The sequence below is a fragment of the Quercus robur genome, chromosome 2 (assembly GCF_932294415.1).
Source record: "Quercus robur chromosome 2, dhQueRobu3.1, whole genome shotgun sequence".
Taxonomy (NCBI): domain Eukaryota; kingdom Viridiplantae; phylum Streptophyta; class Magnoliopsida; order Fagales; family Fagaceae; genus Quercus; species Quercus robur.
This window is the reverse complement of record NC_065535.1, coordinates 4,223,062-4,244,063: the sequence shown is the minus strand read 5'-3', so window position 1 is coordinate 4,244,063 and position 21,002 is coordinate 4,223,062. Positions and strand designations below refer to the sequence as shown.

Below are 21,002 nucleotides of genomic sequence, written 5' to 3'. Positions count from 1 at the left end.
GGACTATTTCCGTGAGATATTTTCTGATCTTTCAAGTCTGCCTGCATCCCATTTTCGTTAATGGGGTTCTGGGCTTTCCGAGGACGGAGCGGTCCTCGGACGTGCCCTTGAACCACATCGGGCTCACTGTTTTTGGGCTTGGGCCCTGGCCTCCTTTAGTTTGGGGGCCTGTGGACTCCCTATAAGCGAGCAAGCCGGGCCCATAGACTCTTGGCCCCCACATATATCATGTCTAATTTTTGGTCATTTTAAACTTTGATTGTGTTGAAATAGAAGAGAAAATGAATATATAATCTAATAAAAATAGAGTGCATTACAATTGATATGAAGAAGTATATTATGTTTCTGTAACATGAGTCATCCCCCTCACATGAGGGTGGACCCCATAACATGTGAGAGGGAGGGACGGAAACATGATGTATTTTCACAATTGATTCAATTACCTTTTATAGGAAAGTAAAAGGATATGTTGTACTATTATATCTTTCTCTTTTTTTCCTCTTTTTTTTTTTTTTTTTTTTTTTTTTTCATGTTTCATGGAATATATAGAGAATAAAACATAAAGATCCTCGTTTTATTTTCATAAAAAATATTTCGCAAACCAAGAAAATGTGATAATATTACAAAAGGCCACAATGTTCTGAATTCGCAAAAAATAAGACCAAGAGAAAAATTAAGAAAAGAAAAAGGACTTCTTGGAACGGAGAACATGAGTTCTTTAGCAACGTCTTTCCAAAAAACAAAAAAAAAAAAGGAAAGGAAAGAAGAAGAAGGTAATTACACTTTTACAAACATTGACGCTGATAATAGCCATAATTAACAAAGCAAATAAAAAACTCGTATAATCTTATTCTATATGCTATCACAGAGTTCACGAACCGAGTCAATACAATATATACCTTCAAATCATCAATGGCGAGGCTTTGTAAGCGCACCATAGGTCGTAGGTGAAGGTGGAGTCATTTCATTTTCATCAATGGTAGGTGATTGGACTGATGAACTCACCTTCATTGGACGACCTCATCAAATATACTCGTCCACCTGGGCACGATATAGACGAACACAGGAAAACCATTAATAAGAGCATTCGATGCCATAAACAGTTACCAACCAGTGTGCACTGCTAAATTAAGTTGATTTAATGACAACTACAATTCAATTTTTCCAGCACAGCCAAAATGAAGTCCTAGCTAAGTCAATCATAATCTCTATTCATATAAACTTTAAAAGCTACAAACCAAGTTTCCAGTTTTCACCTTCTTAGTCTATCTAATTTTTTGAATCAAGTCGTGCTTACAACAAATTATCACAAACCAATCTCCCTTTAACAAAACCATGGCTGGCACCAAAAACTAGGAAGCAGTCCCCACAGGTTATACAGGCATGAACTTGAAGGTCTTGACTGAATACTAACTTTTTAACTGGAAGATAGAAGAATGTGTATGGGAATTCATGAAATGGTCTTTTGTATACCATCTTACAAGTTAATAGAGATCATTGAAAGAATAAAGTGTGAATAAGAGTAATGATACTGAACAGAAAATCTTAATCCTCACAGCAAAGTTTGGCAGCCTCCACAAAGATAGTGAGTTCAAAAACAAAAATCAGAATTTTATATATATACATCAAGCATTCTTGAAGATCAACAACTACAGAGAATGTAAAAATACAATTATTCTGATTGTCATGGCATTGAACTGCTCATTTTAGTAAAATAATTTTTACTATGGATTCTCTTATTATATTACTTATATTTGATTTAACACACATTTAATTAATATGACAAACCCATCAGGACAAATATCCATAATCCACCCAAGAGAAACCCACTAACAAAATAAAAGCTCAATTCTAATTACTGAAAAATATTTTGGTACCTTTAGCTTCTTCACTTAGAAAACTTTATTGTAGTATGGAAAAAGAATACATACTTGTTCAGGGAGCCTCTCTATTCGCCGAGCCAAAGTACGAGCAAATGGATATTTGATTTTTCTCAACCTCCTTGTGAAGAAATGATAAAAACCCACCACCAACCCTGGCACCAGTTTTACGGTACCAGTCAAAATCCTGAAGCTTCTACATTTCTTTGTCTGGCTCAGGCCCATTGCTAGTGGCAGAGACCCCAACTTGACGGCTAACATGTTTTAGAATGCAAAGAAAAAAAAAAAAAAAAAAAAAAAAAATATATATATATATATATATATATATATTATGCAACTTTGTGGAAGCAAAAGAAATAAGAAGGAGAAGAAAAAGTGAAGAAGTCACTTTTTCATGTCTTTGAGTAATACCTTCAATAGAGTATCAGGGAGTCTTGAATACGATCCCAATGCTCCATGAATAGATGTGATGAATCGAATCAGAACTGAAATTTTGTATGGGATTGGAACTCATTGGTGCTATCGACAAATGCAAACCCAACTCAAAATCAGTGAATCAAACCCATTGTCTATTATTGCATATAGAGACAGTGCAAAGTGTGTGTGTGTGTGAGAGAGAGAGATAGAGAGTGTGTGTGTGTGTTACTAGTTCCAAATTCTGACCTTCAAAGGGTCAGACTTTTTGTAAGAACAAGACCCGAAGTTCTCAATTTTGGAAGAGAATCGATCGATGAGAAGGGAATGGAGAGGAGGGAAGAGCGGAGGGAGGGAGGAAGGGGTTCCGGAGAGGGTGGAAGTGAGGGAAGGAGGGGAGTGTGTTGGATCGAGAGGTAGCTTGAGAGTTGAGAGTGGTCTGAGAGTTTTTTGAGATTGAAAGCTTAGGGTTTTTTTCAGTTGTGTGGAGTAGAGGAATTTTTTATTTATTTATGTTTAAGCCGCGTTTACCCAAACATAGCTCCAAACATGTAGAAGTTGCGTTTAATCAAACGCAGCTCTAAGCATACCTTAAGCTGCGTTTACTAAACGTAGCTCCAGACATATTGAAAAAAAAAAAAAAAAACTCGGATGGGTCTGTAGCTGTGTTTTTAAAAACGCGGCCTAAGTCCTACCCAGCTAAACGCAGCCTCACCATCACAAAACGCGGCTTCAGAGTTGGTCTATAGCTGCGTTCACTAAACACGGTTATACGTCCAGGGGTGGAGCTGCGTTTTTCATAAACGAGGCTCAAAGTTGTTTCTGTAGCCATGTTTTTTGTAAAACGTGGCTTAAAAATGCATTTTTTGTAGTGTATGTTGGGTTAAGGTTGACCCATATAGTCGAATATTCATGAGTCGACATGACACAAATTTGACACGTGAACACAAATTGCCACCCCTAGTTCATTTGAACCCCTAAATTATAAGTGCATCCACCCCTGCACTATACATATGATCATGATGAGCTGTTAGAGAGCACAAACAGAACTCTAACATAAATGGAATCCACAAATATAAACAATAAGGCATGCTTTTGCATTGTAAACACCCTTATTAAACCTATCCACTCTGGCAATTGCTCTCCAATGCACTCTATCCCTTTGAAACCACTACAAGCCATCTAAATATCTTCATGGTAGATGCCTAGAGCTCTTAATTACAAATTTAGACCGGCAAATCTAAATCCCTTGCATGACCAACTTCTTGTTTCGATAGAAGCAAAACTTACAATAATGCTATCTTGGTAATATATCTTGCACAAATTCAGATTACGTAACTAGAAATCTGAACACACTGGATAATCTAATCTTATTATACTCCTTTTTTAAACCCCCAACCCCCCAGAATATGGCATGACACGTCAATGAAAAAGTTAATTGAAGATATGATGTTGCAGCATCAAAAGAATCTGAAAACCAAAAGCATATACTTGCAAGCAAAGTAAATACACATCCACATCCAAAATCGAAAAAACATAAAAACACAAAAAAAAAAAAAAAAAAAAAAAACCATATGACCATTCACTAAGAAAGAAATTTTCTCTCTTGACAAACTCAAAGCAGGCCTTTATGCCTCCTAGACTTGACGTTGCTTATGAACTCCAAAATCATATATCAAAACTTGAAGATCGCAAATAAGAGAATAAATCATATCAAGTCTATACCAACAAGTTGTCTTACAGCTAACCCAATTTCTATATATAATTTTGGTTTTTTAGTCAAAAAGTGACAATACTTAAGAATTAGATAAACACATAAAAGATGGGTTCCATTTAGGTCAACTGGTAAAGTCTTTGATGCTTGTATAAGAGATCTAGGGTTCAATCCTTATCTACACCAAAAACTGATTGGTGACTTGGTTTGATGATAAAGAGGTATTATCAGGAGCGGACGCCATAGGTTGAAACTCTCTCACAAAAAAAAAAAAAAAAAAAAAAACATAAATACATAAAAGGAATGTAACTGTAGGTAAAGAAAACAACCAATACTCATGAACTAAACATTTTAGTATTCAACATTGTCAATTTCTATTTTTTAATTTAGGGTAAATAGAAGTTTTTCTTAATACAAAGTATTTGAATTCATGAAACATTACGTAATTCAATTTATCAAATGGCCAAAATCCCAAAATCCCAAACCCTAACTCATTTTATTTCTCATCCCACAATACCAAAACCACAGTTAAACAAAGATTAAGGTTATGTATATTCTTATTTGAAATTGAAGATGTAGATCACCGATTTAAAACTCAATATCGTCAACATTGAGATCAGCCTTGAATTAACTCGGAAAAATATGAGTGCTTTGCACCTTTTGATTGGATTTCCGGTGACTAGGAGGGCTGTGACGTCATCTAAACAAAGAGAGGGCGAGCAAGGGAGAGTGAGAGTGACGGTGAGAGGGATAGATTCTGGTTGTGAGAGTGAGAGTGTCAGTAGAGGGGACAGGCTCTAGTAGTGATGGTGAGAGCGAAAGTGAGAGTGAGAGTGACAGATTAGGCATATCACATGGTACTTGAGTTTTATCAACTCAGGTATGTACTTACATGGTACTCGAGTTTAAGGAAATCAAGTATTGTGTGGTTTACAAATTCAATTACTCGAGCTTCCAAACCTTGAGTTCAAGGTGGCATTTTATATTTACAAAAATCCAGCTCATCCACTATGATGCAGGCCGAGACCTGCTAGATAGGTATTTGATGTGCATGAAATATATACAATAAAATACTCACATATCTACATATTTAGCCTTACTTTTATGTTATTTTGTGACTGATTATATAATATCTTTGTATTGTAGGTAACAAGGGCTTTACATGCAAAGTGAGACTAGGCCAATTGAATCAAGCCAACTTACATCCTGCCAGGCATGAATTCAAGAAAAGACCAACCAAATTAAATTTAAGTCCAATTGGAGTAAGGAATCAAAGGAAATTTGTACCAAATCCAAGTCCAATTCGGATTAGGATTCCAGACTGCATATCAGTTAGTATTTTTAGCATAACTTTCGGCTCATATGTCCAATCGAGATGATTCAAGTTGGGCTGGAACGTTAACTTAAAGGGCTAAAACTTTGTAGTTTACCAGAAGTCCAAATTCTGACGTTAAATGGGACAAAACCGTCGGTTAAGTGAAGCTTAAAAATCTGGGATTTTCTCCAAACGGGAATTCAACTTGTAATAGGATTCCTTGACCTATTTAAGGGCTCTTTAGGGCAAAATTCAGGGGGGCGGAGGCTAGTGCTAGGGCTGAGGGCTGAATGTATAGAGTGTGCGGCTACTTCTTTGGTTTTCTTCTATGACAGTTAGTTTTATTTTATTTGTCTAATTTAATGTTTAGTATTTTATTTTTGTGTTTTCTTTCAATTACTATGAGTAGCTAAATTTATAATTAGGGTTGAGGATGAAACCTTGTTAAGGATTATCAGTAATATTTATGTGATTTGATTTTTCCCATAATAATTGTTCTTTAATGATTTAAATTGTTCTTGCTTCATATCAATTGACTAAGATGGGATTCTAGATATGAGTTCAATCATGTTTTTCTCATGATTTAGGATTTGTCTTAATTAATTGAATGCTTGGTTTATTAATTCTTGATTATAAAATTAGATATCTCTTGTTATTTGTCTGTCAATGGATACAATTTATGATTTGATTTTTAGAGTTGGATATATCTTGTGATTTGTTTAGCTACGGATACAATTGATGATTTGGTTTTATACTTAAGAAGCAAAGAAGAACATGCTTCAGATTTTTAAACATAAGTTTTAATGATGATATTTTCCATGATAGCAAGATTGATTTCTAGATTATCATGTAGTGAGTTGGGAAAAATTAATGATCATAAATATATGCTAATATGACTTACAAGGCAGATTCCAAAACCTTAATTCATTTCCCTTGATTGTTTACATCTTTTTATTGCTTTATATATTTTGCTTAGTTTAACTATTTGCTTAATTTTATTATTTACTTAGTTTATTTAATTGCAAACAACCAATTTTTATTAAACTAGATTAGGATTAATTTGGTTAAGGTTTAATTAATTTTCCTACGTTCATACAAGTCCCTGTGGGTTTGACTTCGTTCTTGTCCAACTATACTTCGGTACGGTTCATACACTTGCGAGTATTTTAAAATTTCACAACAGGCTAAATCAAAAATTTAACCTAATGATAGGATGAATAGTTTAGGGATGCCACTAAACCGGAGATAGTGGATGTCACTCAACGCTACTAATCGCGGATGTCACTCAATGCAACCAAGTCACACACTTGATTGTTAGGAAGAATCACTCAACTCCAAAGCAAGGACACTTGCAAATGATTTTCTAAATAGAAACTTTCTTTTTTCTTTTCTTAGGACTTCTTATTGATAGTTATAGGTGAATATATTTTATATGAAATAAATGCCTACACTAAATGCTTGATAACTTCCAATACAAATAACAACCCCCTAGATTGACTTCACATCACCTCATGATCAAATTTATTAGGCTAGAACAACTACCAACAAGACTTATTATTTACTCTGACTAAAAAATAAAAATAAATAAAAGACCAATGGACTTATAAATAAATGACACAAATTGCCTATGTGGCTGCCACATAAGTTGCCATTATGCTCCTGCATCACACTACCACAGTGGCAAATTTTAGTGGAACTCAAGTTCCATGGAAAACTTAAGTTTAAAGAACTCAAGTTCCAAAATAATGGTAGATTGCCATATATTTTCGAAACAATGGTAGATGTCCATATATTTTACAAAAATGTGCTATTTGGCTATTTTGACCTCTTTATTATACATATCAAAGAAGAAGCAACCAATCAATGTGATTTGGACGAAGAAAGCAAAGCTAAAGCAAGATTATTTTAGTGTTGTTTAAAGACCACCTACACCATGAAAAGGGGCAAGTCTAAAAACAAAAGGCTGCCTTGAGCTAGTGACTGCTGACAAAGGTTGTAGCCACTGGCGAGTTGAGAGGCTGCACTGGTCTGCATCACCTGTTTCAAGCTTGAAGTTGAAGAGTAGTGCTCTTTATGTGTTACACACTTGGGAGTCTCGGATAATACTAGGAATAGGGCATGCAAAATTAAAAAAAATTGGTCCAATTTTGGAGAGAAATCAATGCTAGTTACATGATATTTAATTTCGATATTATTTTTATAAATTATTGACATACACTCTCATTATTGTGGGTTCCAGTTAGCTTAGCTGTAAAATCTTTAATGGTTGAATAAAAAATCTGGGGTTTAATTTTCGCCTACACAAAAAATTAATTAGTGTCTTAGTCTGATTATAAAAAGTTATTATCAGGAACGGACTTCATAAGTTGAAACTACCAAAAAAAAAAAAAAATCATTATTCATTAATTAATCACCCCACCCGAGTCCAATAATATTTTTATTATGAATTAATCACATAAATCATATAATAGTCGGTGAAAAACATTTTATCCTTAATGTTGAGTAGAAGATCATTAATAGAGGTTCTTCAAAAAAAAAAAAAAATCATTATTAGTAGTTAATGCATTAATTATTTTTCTATCCTAGGTTTTTAAGTCTTATGTGTATGGATTTTACTAATGTGTGCCCTAAGGGCAAACAATAGTAAACCAATTTTGGAAAAAGTTTTTTGGGAATTGAAAAAGTTTTGACAATTTTTTCAATTCTCAATAAAACTTTTTCAAAAATGAATTTGTTAACGTGTGCCCTAAGTGTTTGTGAAGTGTGAGGGGCAAAGATTTTACAGCTGAATTGACACCTCCTCATACACAAAATACTTGAAGATTTAGGAAGAAAATAATTTGAATTGCGGGATAAGCAACATATTGTAATTATCTCTAAAAAGAATTATATCATATTAATAATCTTGATATAAAGACTACATTCATATTCCCCTTTTTTTTTTCTTAATTTTTTTTAAAAATGGAGAAGACTACATTCATAATGATTTAAAGTTGAAAGCTTTTATTGCATATTTTAATGGATCCGAATATAAGTTGCTAAAAAAATTAAAGTAACCAACTTATATTTTACAGCATTTTCTTTTCCAAAGTCTTATCTCTGAAGCACAAGGATAGAATTAGTGTAAGCTTCTTTTTTTTATTTTTTGGTCTAATTAATAACAACGTATTGTAACTTATTTTACATAAGTCGGATTAGTTTACAGCCTGACAGTACAAGTAAAGAATCATTCTTGTAATATCTAATGCATTATCACTTATTAGTGGATTGCACTACTAAGTTGATAGGGGGGACAGCCCGTCACAAAAGTTGCTGAACAGAAGGAAAAGGAAGAAGACAAAAAAAAGTTGAGGAGAATTTTCTTTTGGTTGTCTTATTTATGCATCCTTATTCATCTATCTAACTTTGTAATTAACGTGAAATTGGTATATTAAGACTTCTTGACTTATTTTTTTCTTCTAAAAAAAAAAAAAAAAAAGACTTCTTTACTTTTGTCTTTCTCCAAGTCAAGAGGTTGGAATTCGTTTATGATATTTAATGCTATGTTTGATTGCCCCATTGGCTACCTTTTTCTAAAGGGAAGAAACAAATTCCAGAGTGCAATAAACCTTTGCTGTGACGAGGGAGGAAATATGTCAGCAACCGACACAAATCATTGTTATCTATCATGATTCATGTCGGAGGAAAATTATATGGAGTTGATATGAAATAAATAAATTAACAACAATCCAAAGAGGAATAGCTCTTTTTATTTGGCAGGAAAATTGGAGACATAAATGTATGAATATTAAAAGGTAGGAAGAAATTTTTAATTTTTTTTCATGATATATACTTGATAGAAAAGTTTTATTTTTTTATTTTTTTAAGTGAATGAATGAAAAAATCAATATAATTATCTTTATTGATAGAAAAAGAAGGATTTGATCATTTGAGTTAAGAAAAAAATATATATTATAATATAATTACAATTTTATAATTATAAAAATTATGTATAAAAATATACATTTATTAATATATTTATTTTATCTCCCATAAAAATTAAAAGGTCTAAGTTATTCCCCTTTCCTTTGCTTTTTCATTCTAAAAGTATCAATCCTATTCTTTTTTTTCTTTCTTTTACAAGTGGGTTGAGGGATTTGAACTAAAATTCTCCTCATAAAAGAGATAATATAATACTATTAAATTATAGGACCTTTGAAAAGCCTATACTATTTTCTCTTTGCACCTTTTCTATTATTGTCATCCTATCCTCCCCTCCTAATAGTCAATAGACTCAAAACTCAGTAACACATGAGTTTTACCCATTTGATTTCAGCATTGTTTTGTATTTGTAATCAAAATTGGTACCAATTATTTATTTCATAAAAAATAAGGTTGAAAGCCAAGATAATCAAATGAGGTTTTAGTTGCGTTTACCTAGGTTTAGATCTAATCCCAAAAGTGACATGTGGATAAGCATCAGAAAAAAGATGTACACAATCTCTTTTGACCAATTTATTATTTTCTTTAATGGTTGCAATGTTGCATTCAACATCTCTCTTGCGTGAATGTAAGAGAGATATCCTATCAAAAAAAAAAAAAAAAAGAATGTAAGAGAGATATTACGTGTAATTATTATGCGTAATACCACATCTTTTTTAACAGCACACATACAATATGGATGTTGTGTATTGATAGGCTACCAAGTGTCGGTGGGTAGCTAAATGATGATTAAGACACCACTTGAACAGCTAATTGGAAAATAGCTTGAGAATTTAGTCCTGTAACTGTTACATGAAAGGGAAGCTTAAAAAAAAATTATTAAAAGAAATCTATCTTGACAATAAAAAAGAGACAATTTAGGAGGACTTGATGTTTAAAAGATAGGAAAACATTGACACAACTGATGAAGCGCGAGATCATCAGTCAAAGTGGGCAGATGGAACTCCTTGTTGGTGCGAGAGTATCCTCTATAAGGGTCACCGGTGTGGTGCCTGTCACAACGCCTCCGATGCCAAAGTTAGAATAATGAAAGCACCTTTTGAAATGAAAAACAAGATAAAAAACCAGAGTGCTCTCTCAAAGTGTGAATGTATGTGTGTACCTTCTGTTGACTATGTGAGGGCTTTATACATATGGCTTTAGGGGCTAGCCGTTGTGGTTGTTAATGCTTTCCCTGGTAACGCCTCTAGTCAAATAATGGGACTTTTAAGAGGCTCCCAACGGTCTGCCTGGTTGATTTGGTAACTGCCCAGGTCATTGATTGACTGCATTGAATGACTCCCCTGCCTTCGTCAGTGATTACTGGTTTCTTCGTTATTCAGGACGACTTCGTCATGGGTGCTTTCTTCGTCATTAGTGTTAGCTTCGTCTGTGGGATGTAATCTCGTCATTCCCATCAATAACAAACATCTTAAGAGTACTAGCATCAAGTGCACCAAATGTTAAATATTTAGCATTTGACACACCTAACATCAAAAATCAAACCTCATCATATGTGCTAATTTTTTTTTATTTCTCTCTCCTCTTTACTAACTGTTTCTATTTTAGGAGTTTGTGTCCAGTAGTCAGTTCCACTAGACATGTTGAGATGCGAACACATATCTAGTTTTGGAGATGTGTCCGTATTCTAGCGCAGTGAAACTGGCCACTAAACATAAACCTCACCCTTCTTTTTTCTCTATCATATATCTCTCTCCTCTTCCCTCTCTTTTATTACTTTTTTGTTTTTTAATAGATGGTGGATGTTATTTTAGATTATTTTAATTGATGATATAGTAAAATAAGATATGTGATATAGGATGTATTATAAAGTAGTGTGTTAAAATAAATAAAATAACTTTTTTTTTTATGGGAAATAAAATAATTTTTTAGTGTGTCAAAATGACATTTATTTTTAACAATCCTGATGCTAATGCTCTTAGATCTGCTCACTTGCGTAATTACTTTCTATTTGAATAGGATTCCAATTGTAATCTCCTTCATTTTCCAGTAAAATCTATCCCTAGCTTTTGTAATCTTTTATTTAGCTTGAGACCTTCAATCTTCATTCCGTTGTTTAATTTCCTCATTTTCTCTTCGGATCAATTGAAGTTTTTAGCTATCATATTTTTCCTTGCTCAATTTAAATCTAAGTTCGATTTAAAACAAGGCCCAATTAGAGCATATCTAAACTTCAATTATTTTGTAGCTAAAACATGGAACTGCACGCAGAAATTGTGGTATTTTTTATTGGGCTGTGCCTTGAAATTATTTTATGTGGTTATGTGTCTAACCCCACTGTCTACAGACATTGAGACCATTTATAAAGAGGCCACGCCTAGTCCTCCCTCCAGTCCATTAAACACACCAGGCCCAACCCAATCAACAACTTGCATTAACTAAACAAGATAAAAACTCTTCTAACTAATTATAAACTTGAAAGATTAAGTTACATTAAACACTAATTTATGTGTGTTCCATTCTATGCTCTTATAAATAGTGTTTAAAATGAATATATAAAAACTTAGACACATGGTATATTACCGTCGGTGGAGTATAAAATGGGTTAGAAGATTATTATCCTTGACTTTAAACATTCTGATTGAACTAAATTAATTTATTCCACTAAGAGTGTTTTATTTTATTTTTCATCGATGGTAATATATCATGTCTAATTTTTGGTTATTTTAAACTTTAATTGTGTTAAAATAGAAGGAAAAATGGATGTATAACTGGATAAAAATATAGTACACTACAATTAATACAATGAGATATATCATATTTTTGTAACATGAGTCATCCCTCACAGAGGGTGGACTCCACAACATGTGAGGGGAAGGAACGAAACCTGATGTATTTTTTCAATTGATACCGTTGCTTTTTATAAAGAAGGGTATATTGCAGGAGTACTATTATACTATCTTTTTTTCATGTTTCAGGGGAATATATAGAGAATAAAACATAAAGATCCTCGTTTTATTTTCATATAAAATATTTAGCAAACCAAGAAAACGCGATAATGTTGGAAAAGACCACAATGTTCCGAATTCGCAAAAATAAAACCAAAGAAAAATTAAGAAAGAAAAGGACTTCTAGCAGCAGGGAACATGAGTTCTCCAGCAACGTCCTTCACCCCAAAAAAAAAAAGAAAAGGTAATTACACTTTTGCAAGCATTGACGCTGATAATAGCCATAATTAACAAAGCAAATAAAAAACTCGGATAATCTTATTCTATCACAAAGTTCACGAACCGAGTCACTACAATATATATACCTTCCGGTCATCAATGGTGAGGCTTTGTAAGCGCACCATAGGTCGTAGGTGAAGGTGGAGTCATTTCATCAATTGTAGGAATAACCTCAAATTCTTCTTCTTCCGAAGACTCACCAGTAGTAGCAAGCCTACAAGGAACAACGCTGAAAGTGCTCTCTCTTGGGCAGCTTCTAGGCCTAGCAAAGAACGTGTACACTCAGCTGCTGATTTCTGCTGTGGAAGCCCAGTAATGCAGTTTCTCCTCACATCAAGCCTCTTTGCTCTGATCAATCTCCTACACACAGGCCCTACTTGTGTGAAGAAATTGTAAGACAATGAAAAATTGTACGCATTTGGTAACCTGCATAGTGATTCTGGAATAGTCCCATAGAACTGGTTGTGAGCCAAATTGAGTAACTCCATCTTGAACAAACACCCAAATGATTGTGGAATTGGACCCGTCAATAAATTGCCACCGACATCAAACACTGTGGACTTTTGCAAGTAACCAATTTCAAAAGGCAAACAACCGTTCAACCTGTTGTTCAAGAAGAGCACTTCAAGTAGTGTGTTCCAAGTTCGGCCAATACTACGTGGGATTTCACCAGTGAACTTGTTGTTGGCAAGTGTGAGGTACAAAGCTGGTGTGTTACCTAATGTGGCTGGAATTTTCTGAATGAACCTGTTGTTGTTGATAAACAACACGTTTGTGTCAATGTTGAATACCCCAGGTGGGATTACCCCAACATAAGTGTTGAACCTAAGATCCACAAATGTTAAATTTGTGGCACCTAGGACATTAGATGGAAATCTTCCAAGGAACCTGTTGTTACTCAAATCCAGCTCGTATAAATAACGTAGTTGGTTAAGGTTTCTATTAATAACCCCACTAAAGTTATTAGAATTGGCATGGAAGATAGCAATGTCTGGCAAATTTCGAATAAAGCGATAAAAGTTCAAGAAAGTACCACCAAATCTTGCGCCATTGAAGGTAATGCGAGCGAGCCCAGTGATGTTCAAGTCAGGGACAGTGTCACAAAAGAAACCTTTGAAAAGGCAATAGTTGTTTCCAACCCAAGTGCCAGTATAGTTTTGTGGGTCATAGGTGATGTTTCTTTTGAGTTCTTGGGTGATGAATAGAATTCTGGCTCTATTGGACAATGGTCCAGGATTGTTTGCTGGGCGACGAGGCATGAGATGAAGTCCTGGTGGGTATAGTGGTGGTCGTGGTCGAGGGTATACTGGTGGTCGTGGTCGAGCTGGTGCTGATATTAAGGGACATCTAGGACATCCACCAGGTTGGGCTAGGCCATGCAGAGAATAGGAACAAAGGATGAGTAAAGCTGAAATAAGTGTTCGGAGCATCATTGTGTAAGTAGTGTTTGGAAGAAGAAGAAGGTTTGTGTAAACACACGTAGTTCACCCCTTCTTATAGTAGCAGATGTATCTTAGTGGAGAAGGTGGCTCGAGTATTAAAATATAATATTTGTTAAAATTTGGTACACTTCTTTAATTAACAGTTCCGGAGGAAAATGAACAGGAGGATCCTATGCTTTCTTTATCAACAAGGACAACAATAATGCTATAGATAACCTTTTTTTTGTCACACATTTTTTTGGCATTAATTATTATTGTACACGTAAAATAATACATTATCAAGTAACTTGTAGGTTGTGTTTTCGAACCATTTCAGTTATAATTATAAAACGGTAAAATTCTGTTTTGGAAACACAATTTTCTAATTACGATTGAATTGGTTATGTACTTGTCTCATACACACCATATATAATTATCACTTATCTTTTTATAATTGTTGAAATGATCATTTGAACAGTAAACACTTTTTACATGTATGAACGCGAACTTACCATCTTGCCCACCACACAAAGTCAAAAACTTCTGTCAATTTTGAAAAATAATTTGAGTTATGTTTGTAGCATTAATGCTTTATTATACGAGGTTAACTGCACAATAATTATTAAGATCTTTTTCACAACCATTAACATAGAAAATGGTGACAAAAAGAAAACATTTTCAAATACGCACACATCATCAATATAATTTTTTATCAACTTTAACCACAAAACCTAACCTCATCAATTATAAAAAAAGATTATGCAAAATTGTTGTCCTTAAATACTTATTATATCACCTATGCCAGCTACACTCTCTTTTTCTCTCTGGGCGTACGACTTGGACCCATGCATGCATGCTTTTTCAAACATCAATCTTTAAATGAGATAACGATCATGTTCGGATATAAATGAGATAACGATCATGTTCGGATATAGATGATGAGGTACATTTGGTATAATCATTCAAATACGTGTTTTTAATTTTTAAATAATATTATATGTATTTTCACTTTTTTTTTTACTCATACGTATTTCTAAACATGTTTTCAAACATATATTTTCAGTTTTTAAGTGCATATACCAAACACCCTCTCATTAGTCTTATTTTACAAAAAGATTCAATACAAGTTATAGTGTTATACAACCAACAACTTAGAGATCGAAAAGTATTGAAAGTGAGACCTTCATGCCTTTTACTAAAGGTTGAGAATACATCAAAACTTCAATACCACGAGACCCTATTGAGTTATTAATTATATATGGTGGTCAAATAATATTTTTAATCCACTTCGATTACTCAGCGCATTATTTTTCAAAATTTTTTTTTTTTATGGTAAATGTGTCTAATAAGATGATATTTCGGCATTTAGATTAGCCTATGCATCATATTTGATGGTTTTATATTATTTAAAAATCAATTTATTACTTGTGAAATTCAGATTCTACGGATGAAATTAAAAAATTGAACAAACTTTAAAAAACCAAATGTCAATATAATATTTATAATTATTAGCTTTTGGTACCCTTGTTAACTGTAGAAAGGGATGGGGTCAAAGGAACCTATACCACCAAGACTTTTTTTCTTTCTCTTTTTCTTTTTCTTTTCCTTTTTTGTCTTCTCTCTTGGTTCCCCATGTTTTTTTCAATCCCACTCTACAATGTGGTTTCCGACTTCCTGTCACTGTAGTTCTCATGATTTGGGTAGATAAGTCCATAATTTCACACTTCAAAGTTCAAGCAATACATGCATGAATACATGTAATCGATTGAACGTGTGACATGTATCATCTTTACATACACGAATACATGTAATGAATTGAACTTATGAAATGTATCATCTTGCAATTAGATGTCTAGATAAGTTACTAATGTTTAAAGTTCTGATCATATCTTTACACAAGCTTCAATCCTCTTGAGAAAATTTATTTGACTCTGTTCCTCCATGCTAGTGTATATATATTCGATCTTACACTCAAATCTTTTTATTTTCAGTCTCTTCAATTTTATTTTTGTTTTGGGTCTTAAAAGTTTATCCATTTAAAGCATTCCATCAATTCAAGATGTATTACCCGTATTAGTTTGATCTGCAATCATTTCGGTCATATCTACACTTTTTTTTGAGTAATAGTTATCTACGCTTAAGTAGTCAGTAGTCTCATTACAAGGTTGACTGTATTTTAGATTTTATGGGTCTATTTGGATTGAGTTTATTTTTACTGAAACTGAAAACATTGTAACAAAATATTTTTTAAATGTGTGAATAGTGCCGTAGGACCTATTTTTAATGAAAAAATTGCTGAAAAGTGGAATTTGTGAGTCCATGAACAGTGTACAGATGCACTATTCACCATGGAAAAGTCAACATTTGCGGCTGAACAGTAGCCTATTACTCCTGAAATGCGAGAAAACCAAAAAAAAAAAAAAAGGACGCATTTACTGTAGCGTGGGTCCCATGCCCCAAACGCAAACGCTGAAACGTGCATAAACGTTCAAACCAACCGCTCACTATAAGCTCTTCAATAATATGTGAGCATATGTAAGGTGCCATATAAAGTTAGGATTTACATACATACATATATATATATATATATATATAAATTTTTGAGAAGACACATTTTTATATTGAGTGTAGCAAGAGTAAAACCTAAAAGTTTAGGCCCTTCATGTGTAATCATGTTTATGAATATTAGTTGTCGGTTGAAGGTTCAAGGTGTTATGATCTAAGATATCTAAATTCGATGTACACCCATTACACAGTAACTATATTTCTCAACAACAAAAAAATCATATTTGTGAAACAAGTACAAAAATTTTAGGGTTAGTCTAGAATTAACAATTACATATTCCAATATTTTGTCATAAAAATTTATATAGTAAATACATAATTATTAAGGACTTTTCATTGCAAATGAACTATGTTAATTCTACTTTCATAGAACAATAAATTTAACATTGACAAGTAGAATATATATACGATATATAGATAGAATATTCATACATCATGGTTTCTTTAATAAATATATTTAATAATGCTGTTTAGCAAAAAAAAATAAAAATTAATAATGCTAAAATATATAGTTTTATATACAAACACAATCATAATAAACGTATATTTATAGCTATTATAATTATTAAATTTCATATTTAGACCCAAAAAAATGAAAAAAAAAAATATCATATCATATTTTTTGAGCATTACACTTACACGGGTTAGTGACTAACTATAATGAAAACTAAAAAATACTTGTTCGTCATTTCGTGTTGTATCATTCTATCAAACCTAATGATATTAAATGCATACCATTTATTTCGGTAAGTAAAATCCAATATATGATAATGCTTTGGAAATATACTTGGTAACATAATTAGTACCCTTTCATTTATGTTAAATAGTGTATTTTACATGGAAACATTATATAAATGCACCTTGAAATACTTATGGTAAGAAATCAAATTGGTGATTATCCATTCTTTATTTGCATGCCAACATTTGCGCAAGGCATGCTGTTGTGGTATATACATTTATAGACATAAACAATAATGAATCCTAAGCAATTTTAATTATAAATAGACCTTCTCAAACCTTTCCTTTCATTAGAAAAAATTGATTGATGTAGTCTCATGAGAGAGTGTGTTAGATGACATCTATCTATCGGATTAATGATTTACCAGAGTTAAACATTATGTATAGTTTGAAGACTATCAGGGTCATGCATGAATATAGCCCAGTTTATCTTCAATCAGGCTAGCTTATTGTCTTCATTTCTTCCCCTTTATGACAATTAATAATAATAAGTTGTGCCTTTCTTATTCCTTACTTTTGAAATTTTTGTTGCAGATTGTGTTAGATGATTGAAATAATCCATTGCGAAACTGTAGAATCTCCCATTTGTGCTACCAATTTCAAATACATATGCAGTGTACCAACCTTGCAAAGCATCAGAATGTTCATGATGAATTATTGAATTGATTTGAAGCTTGTGGTAGAAACAACTTCTGTAATAACATTATATTGTTCATTTATCCTAAATGTTATATCACAATTTATTTGAATAAATTAAAACAAAGAATACATAAGATAAAACAGAATGATCTGACATAGCTAACCTAACATAGGATGATATTTAGAACTTTCCAGGAGAGCAATTCACTATGAATGCTTTTTATTTTATTTTATATAGAATACTATGAATGCTTTTTCTTTTTTCTTTTTTTGGAGAAACTAATGTTATGAATGCTTAAATAGACCATATGTAATTAAATATGCCGATTGCTGAGTCTATTTTAAAACTTTGGATCAATAATTTCTTTATTACTCGGTGGAACAGGTGAAAATATGACATAAACATTCATTTCATTCGATGATACGTGTGACGTAAATCAAATACATATCATACAAAAACAAAAGGCACACATCCATTTATTTCTATCATCACCATTTTTTTTTTCCTTAGTGCCATTTAAAATCTCGAAATCATATAATAAAAACCCTCCCACGTGATTTTGGTGGTTCAGTTCATTGGTTCTTTCTTTTTCCTTTTTTCTCTTTTTATATATAGTTTTGATTCATTCTTTTTTCTTTTTTTTAACGAATTAGTTTTAATTCATTCTCAATCATATGAAAACCTACCCACGTGATTTTGGTAGTTCTTCTATGCCAATAAAGGAATGTATTGAGGGAAAAAAAAGAAAAAAAGGAACAGGGCCAATCCAAAAGGCACAGAATTCTTGTAATCTTTTGCTGTCATCATTCGGAAAAATAATCAATTTTCTTATCAATAATTGCAAAGTGGAACTATCAAAGAAAAAGAAACCAATCAATGTGATTTGGATGAAGAAAGCAAAGCTAAAGCAAGGATATTTTGGTGGTCCTCGCATTTTCCAATATTTTGGTATTGTTTAAAGACCACCGACACCATGAAAAGTGGCAAGTCTAAAAACAAAAGGCTGCATTGAGCTGGTGACTACTGACAAAGGTTGTACCCACTGGAGACTGTGGAGAGGCTGCACTGGTCTGCATCTCCTGTTTCAAGCTTGAAGTTGAAGAGTACTGCTCTTTACGTGTTACACACTTGGGAATCTCGGATAATACTAGAAATAGGGCATGCAAAATTAAAAAATTTGGTTCAATTTTGGAGAGAAATTAATGCTAGTTACATGTTATTTTTCGTTATTATTTTTATAAATTTTTGACATACACCCTCATTAATTAATCACCCCACCGAAGTCCAATAATATTTTTATTATGAATTAATCACATAAATCATATAATAGTTATGAAAAAAGTTATATCCTTAATGTTAAGTAAAAGATCATTATTAGTTGTTTCTCAAAAAAAAAAAAAAAAAAAGATAATTATTAATTGTTCCTAAAAAAAAAATCATTATTAGTTATTAATGCATTAATTATTTTTCTTTCCTGAGTTTTTTAGTCCTGTGTATATACCTGTAGCATGATAATCACTTTACAAGTATAAACGCTTGTAGAGTTGGGGGACATGAGTTTTGCAGTTAAATTGACACCCCCCTCATGCACAAAGTGCTTGAAGATTTAGGAAGAAAATAATTCAAGCTATAAGATTAATAACATATTATAATTATCTCAAAAAAAAAAAAAAACCTACATCAGATTACTAATCTTGATATAAAGACTACATCCATATTCCCTTTTTTAATTTAAAAGAAAAAAAAAAGGAGAAGACTACATTCATAATGATTTAAAGTTGAAAGCTTTTATTGCATATTTTAATTAGAGTGGCAAAGGAAGCCCAAACTCATTTGCCCACTCACTCTAATTGAACTCAAACCCACCCAATTATTAGTTAGGTTAAATGGGCATCAACCCAATTAGACCCAGTAATTATTAGGTTTTGACTAAAAATCCATTGAGTCCCATTTAACTCAAAAACAATATACCCAAATTCAACCCAGCCCTTCCCATAAAAAAAAAAAAAAAAAAAGCCCTAAGACATTTCAGTGTTTTAGGATTTTCATTTTCCTTCATTTTCTCAGCCTCCAAATACTTCTCTCTCTCTCTCTCTCTCTCTCTCTCTCTCTCGCTTGCTCTCTCTCTCTCTCTCTAGCTCTCACAGAGAACAATGAGGCACAACAAACACAACACAGAGACCAGTGGATTTCTCGACGTGGCGACGTAGGGGTTTCGGCGTTTGTGTTTATGTTTTAGAGTAGATTTCGGGCTGGATTTTGGGTTGTGTTTCTATTTCGGTATGGATTTCGGCGTTTGTGTTTGTGTTTCAGCGTGATTTCAGGCTGGGTTTCAGGTTTTGTTTGCGTTTTAGGTTTGTGTTTCGGGCATGGGTTTCAGCCTCTCTTTGCGTTCCGAGCTGGTTGTTCTCGATCTATTGGTTTCGATCTGGGTTGCTCATATTTATGCTCTTTTTCTGGTTTTTCTGATCTAGTTTTCTGCTTGTTTTTGCTCATATTTCCGATTTGTTTTTTTTTCTAATCTGGTTTCGATTTGTGTTTTTTTTTTGTTGGTCTTAGACCACTGAGTCTTGCTTCTTAGGAGCCATATCCGCTTCTTACAGTGCTTTTTTGTTTGGTTGCTGAGAAAGTGCAGGAAATGGAAGCTAAATGCTTAATAAATTAGGCCCCTTTTTATTTTTTATTTTTTTTAAAAAAAATTTGTTGTTTAGATAATGCTGTTTGCACGCCGAGAAAGTGTGGGAAAATAAAAGGAGAAGGATGATCCAATTTGAAGCGATTTTATTTTCAAGCTTGTATCTTTTGTTTAATATGATTTTTTGGGAAAGTAGAGTGGAGACTAGAGAGTGGAAAATGGAATCTAAGAAAGTGTTGGAGTTTTCACTTTAATGGCATTTTGGTAATTTTGATAATTGGGTAATTAGGTGAGTTGGGGTTTATCCATAATAATTGAGTTGGGTTGAATTTGGATTAGAAACAATTAGTTAAATGGGTTTTAATGAGTAAATGAATTTTATATACTCCAACTCAATTATGCCCACCCCAAACCTACCCAAACTCACCCATTTGAGACCTCTAATTTTAATGGATTTGAATATAGTTGCACAAAAAATTAAAGGAACCAACATATATTTTACAGCATTTTCTTTTCCAAAGCCTTATCTATG

The 21,002-nt window shown here is 32.9% G+C and overlaps 1 long non-coding RNA gene and 1 pseudogene across 3 annotated transcripts; both read right to left on the bottom strand.

Annotated features, from left to right (window-relative positions):
* Window positions 1–546: 546 nt before the first annotated feature.
* On the bottom strand, window positions 547–2,379 carry LOC126710197 (uncharacterized). 2 transcript variants are annotated; one of them, XR_007649594.1, is made up of 3 exons: window positions 2,292–2,379; window positions 1,932–2,134; window positions 547–1,041 (listed from the first exon to the last, which is right to left on the bottom strand). It is a non-coding gene; the product is annotated as an uncharacterized LOC126710197 (long non-coding RNA). The 2 variants fall into 2 exon arrangements; XR_007649595.1 differs by having other exon boundaries at window positions 1,932–2,126.
* Window positions 2,380–12,238: 9,859 nt separating this feature from the next.
* Window positions 12,239–13,953, bottom strand: LOC126710188 (uncharacterized protein At4g06744-like; annotated as a pseudogene). Its single transcript, XR_007649592.1, has one exon. The product of XR_007649592.1 is annotated as an uncharacterized protein At4g06744-like (transcript).
* Window positions 13,954–21,002: the final 7,049 nt, after the last annotated feature.